Raw genomic sequence first — 5,478 nt, 5'->3', positions numbered from 1 at the left:
TTTTGTGGGGTTTTTTTTGTTGTTGTTGTTTTTAAATACTTAAATGAAACACTAGATTGACCCCAATTTATTCACCTTTATTTCTGTCATGTATAGTCACTGTACTTTCAGTGAACAATCTATAATTCAGAGGTCTTTTCCATTTTAGTTTCATCTAGAAAGCTCATCTAAAGGTAGATCTCTACATGAACCTAAGTGGAATTAAGAATATTTTTCTTAGCTCAGTGAAGAAGATTCTGGATTTTAGCTGAGATATCTAATCTCCTCAGATTTGTTTGTTATTGTAACACTTTATGATACCTAAGTCATTTTATTAGTAATTTTTTTGTGGAGCATGTTCCTAGTAATAGAACTAACCCAGTTTTCCTTGACTTCTCTACTATTGTCATTAGTTTGCAGTTTAATCTGGTTGAAAATTCCGAATCTTTTTTTTTTCCTCTTGTAATTCCTATCTTGCCATTATATAATCTGTCTAATCTTCATAAGTAATAGTCTTTTCACTGTTTCCTGCCCAGCCTTGTACCTAAAGCCACAATTTCTCAAGCATCTTAACTACTTTTGTCATCCAATCCATCAAATCACTTCCATATTAATCTAAAACATTTGTTTCATCACAGACTAAATAAAAATTAGTGCTGAAGTTCATGAAGCCTTGGTTTTCAAGTGGATAATATTATGTTTTGGATATAAGGTGTCCCTCAAAAGCTCCTGTGTTAATGCAGAAATGTTTAGAGGTGCAATGATTAGGTTATGAGAGCTGTAGCCTAATCAGTCTATCCTAGTTTGAATGGACTAACTGGGTCATCACTGGAGGAAGGAGGTGGGTCAGTATGGGTGTGCCCTGGAAATGTTCATCTTCCCTGTGGCCCTTTCTCTTTCTCTGCTTCCTAGCTGTCATGAGATCAGTAGCACTGCTCTGCTGCTGCCCTTCTATGATGTTCTGCCTCACCTTGGGCCCAAAGCAATGGAGGTGACTGACCAATCTCTGGAAGTGGTGAGCCCAAAATAAATTTTTCCTCCTAAATTGTTCTTGTTAGGTATTTTGGTCATAGCAACAGAAAGCTGACCAACCCAAGTAATAGTGACACCTGTGTCATGGATTACTGTTGGGAACGAATGCGTTAAGAAAGAGTTAAGGAGAAAATCTGGCAAAGCAGGGAGCTACAAGTGTTGGAACAATGTATTTTCTTCCAGTACTCCCTTCTGTGTAGGCCTCCCATGCTATCTTCATGTTGCATCTAATAGATTTTGAATTTAAGTTTATAAAAAAAGGAAATTGGATTGGGGGATGACTTTGTCATAAAGTGCTTATATAGCATGTCTTAAGGCCCTGGGTTCCATCCTCAGCACAATAAGTAAATAAATAGAAATTTATTGTGGATTCACTGAAAGATGTAAATAATTAATAAAGCATAACATAAGTGTCCCAAGAATATGAGATTAAGTGCCATTTTTCCTGTTATATGTTAAAATCCAGAGAAGTCGAAAAATGTCCTGAGCCTTTGGAGAGGTTAACTAAGGTAACCAAAACTTTGCAGCAGTCCCTTACAATTAACCACTAGGAAGTCAGTACTACAAAATTAAAAAAAAAAAAAGTGTACATGTATACACATTTATGAGTGAAAGGGTTGAAAGATAAATTAATACTTGCTAGGTGCTATATTCTCTGAGAAATTACAGTCACAGTGTCATACAGAGTAGAATAAAGGACTGGAGAATATAAAGATCTGTAGTAACTCCTATAGACAATCACCAAGGAAGGGGAATTAGGAGGAAATGACATAGAACTTGGCTTTAAATTTGGAACCCAAATTTATGGCAATATAACTATTGTATACCATTGTGTGAACAATGGAGAATATAATAAAGATAGAAGGCATGAAGGGGACACCTTTCATTCTGTGTATTTGAATGTACTTTGTGGGAGGCCAAACTAGCACTTGACCACATTTGTCTCCTCTTCTGATTGGTGTGGCATCTCAGTCACTCTGTGATCTGGTTGCCTAGGTAACCCAGATGGTAGCCCCAGTCTTTAGGGTCCAGCGACTGTGTGTTCATGCATGGGCGTGGCTTCCTACATCCCCATGGGTGGAGCTATGCTCACCTGTTCCTTTGTGATATTACCTCTTGCCCTATTTAGGATAGAATGTTCCATGGAAACACCTTTTGTGTGTCCCCTTCTCTTACTCTGCCCTTGGGTGTGGCCTACCTAGATGTCAGTCAGCCTGCTGACAGCAGACATCATGAAGCTAGACTCAGCCCCTTGAAACCTGACCCCTTGCTTCATTTGAATGGCTTCTCCATAAAAGGGAGATCATACTTCTCAGTACCAATTTGTTTTATTCATCTTTCTCACTGCTGCAGACCCTTAAGGTCAGAGGAGCCATCACAGCACCCCAAAGAAAAAGGTATTTCTGTCGAAAAAGGTATTTCTTGTGTGGTTATTTTGCAGAGCCCAGTTATTTCAGTTCCCCTGGAGTAACCTCTGAGTGTTTAAATTGCCAGGAACGATGACAGTGCTTCTTAGTTGTAGGCTGAGAAATTAGTCTGGCATTCAATGTCTTTCAGACTGTATGTGGCCAAACCTCCAGTTTGGGGTAGAATAGTTAGTTGACTTATATCCCTGGGCTGAATCCACTACTCTATTTTTGCCAAGGCTACAATTTCTATGGGCACAGTGACTCATGCCTGTAATCCCAGCCCCTTGGGAGGCTGAGGCAGGAGGATTGCAACTTTAAAGCCAGACTCAGCAATTTGACAAGGCCCTAAGCAGTTTAGCAAGACCTGTCTCAGAATGAAAAATAAAAAAGGGTTGCGGGGGCTGAGGATATGGCTCAAGTAGTAGCACACTCACCTGGCATGCCTGAGGCACTGGGTTCGATCCTCAGCACCACATAAAAATAAAATAAAGATATTGTGTCCACCTAAAGCTAAAAAATAAATATTAAAAAAAAAGGGGGGGTTGGGGATGTGGGATGTGGCTCAGTGTTAAGCTCCTCTGCGTCCAAAAAGAAAGAAAGAAAAAGAATTTAGCACTTCTAAAAATAGTTTACCAAAAGGGCCCTTCCCCCACCCCCACCCCCTGTAGCTGTGAATGGACAGAATGCCTTTCTTTTTTTATTTGTTATGTGATGCTAAGAATCAAACCCAATGCCTCACACATGTTAGGCAAATGCTCTGCTACTGAGCACAACCACAGTCCAGGGCCTTTCATTTTTGTTGGTGGTTGAGCATAATGGATAGTTGTTTTATTGGGATCATCCAAACCTAATGAATTTAGCAGACTGTTCAAATGGAGTATTAAGAATCTGGATTGGAATCTCTGAAGAAAACTTTTCTTTACAAAAGTAAAATATCTGCCTATACAATTAACTACAGATAAGACCATGATGGCTGGTGGTGGCTAAGAGAGCTAAACGCTTGAGTTATTCCAACAGGAGACTCTTTTCAATGGTATTTAAGAATACTTTGTTTTTGTAATATTCATAATCTTTCAATAAGAAAATAAGATGCATTTCTCTAAAATGTAAGAATGCAATTAGGGTCAATTCAGAAACTGATTTATGCTAACAGGTATTGCTGTAGTTTGATCTTGAATGTCCTCCAAAGACCCATGTATTGAAAGCCTGGTCCCCAGCCAGTGGCACCATTGAGACATGGTGGAATCTCTAGGAAGTGGAGCCTAGTGAGAGCTTTAGAATTACATGCCTGTTGAGTTAATTGGGGCTGTGCCCTTGTTTTAGTCAGCTTTTTCACTGCTGCTACTAAGACCCAACCCAGAACAATTGTAGAAGAGGAAAAGTTTATTTGAGGGCTCATGGTTTCAGAAGTCTTAATCCATAGAAGGTAGCTGCATTAGTTGGGGCTTGAAGTGAGGTAGAACATCATGGTGGAAGAGTGTAGTGGAAAGAACCTGCTCATATGATGATCAAGAGGCAAAGAGATAAAAATATATACCCCAGAGCCATGCCCCCAAAGCCCCACTTCCTCCAGCCACATCCCACCTGCCTTCAGTTACCACTCAATCCCATCAGGTGGTTAATACACTGATTTGGTTAAGGCTCTCTTAACCTAATCATTTCTTATCTGAACTTTCTCACTTAGTCCGTGCATAAGCTTTTGGGGGACTCCTCACATCCAGACCATAACATTCTGCCCTGGGTCCCCAAAAGCTCACACTCATCTGACAATTTAAGATACATTTAGTCTATTCCCATAGTTTCAACAGTTTCAAGATTGCTCAAAGTTCAAGTCCAAAGTCTTCTCTGAGGCTCAAGGTAATCTCACATTATAAGCTCATGTAAAATTAAAAGCAGTTTACAAGTATCTAGTATATAATGGTACAGAGTAAACATATCCATTCATAAAAATAGGGGCATAGAAAGAAGGGATGGGACCAAAGCAACACCAAAATCCAGCTGGACAAACAAGTCCTTTGGCTCTGTGCACAAGGCATGATGTCTTCTCCAAAGGCTTGAGTAGCTCCACCCCTATGACCATGTTGGTTGCAGCCCAAGTTGTCTTTTGTTGGCTTGTGGCTGCCTGATTCCTGCAGGTTTCCTAGGACAATGTCCTACTTTACTGGCATTTCTTAATCTTGGGGGTCTCCACTACAGCTTTGCCCTCTTCCTCACATCTCCACACATTGCCTCTCAGGGGTGCCCGCAGGGACTCTGATCCTGCTGCACTTTGCCTGGCCTCCCAGGCCTTCCTTTGAAATCTTGGTGGAAGCACCCATGACTCCCTAACTCCAGCATAATGGTTGACATCAAGGTCCGCCACTATCTTGAGCAGTAGCCAAGCCTCCAGGGACCCTGGCGGCAGCAGCCTGAGTGCCTGGGTAGTTGAGCATGTTGAAAAAACTTCCTAGGCCCCCTTGTGTAAGAAGGGTACCCCACTGGTCTCAGAGAATTTTTACTCTTACTTCCTTGAGCCTGAGGCAGGTGTGGTCTTGCCAGCTCTTGAGATGCCATTAGGCCATCTTTCTTATAGTCTCTGGGCAAATGTCTTTAACAACTGCAACTTCCTTGGCCTCAGTTTTACTCTTGCCTTTCAAGTCCAAATTTTTCAAATCTTTTTGCTCAGTTTTCTGCTTCTGAATATCACATAAACTTGGCTAAAAGCTACCAGCAATATCCGTGCCACTTCCTGAATTCTATGATGCTTAGAAATTTCTTCCACCAGATTAAGAAGTTCATCGCTTTTTAAAAACAGTCTCATAGAAAGTCTCAGGACATGAGCAAAATGAAGACAACTTCTCACCCAGAACCTAACACGAGTGGCTTCTACTCCAAATTCCAATAGAGTCCTCCTCCTCCTCCTCTAAAACCAAAGTTTAGATTTTATATGAAAGCACCCACCTTGATCCTGAAAGAAATTCAGCAACTTTGAGCATAGAGGTGGAGCCCTGTCTTTACTATCCAGAGTCTTATTGGCATTCTGGTCTTCTAGAAGACAGTCCTCTAGCTCCCTGGGAGT

The sequence above is a fragment of the Marmota flaviventris genome, chromosome 12 (genome assembly GCF_047511675.1).
Source record: "Marmota flaviventris isolate mMarFla1 chromosome 12, mMarFla1.hap1, whole genome shotgun sequence".
Classification (NCBI taxonomy): domain Eukaryota; kingdom Metazoa; phylum Chordata; class Mammalia; order Rodentia; family Sciuridae; genus Marmota; species Marmota flaviventris.
This window is presented reverse-complemented; position numbering follows the sequence as displayed.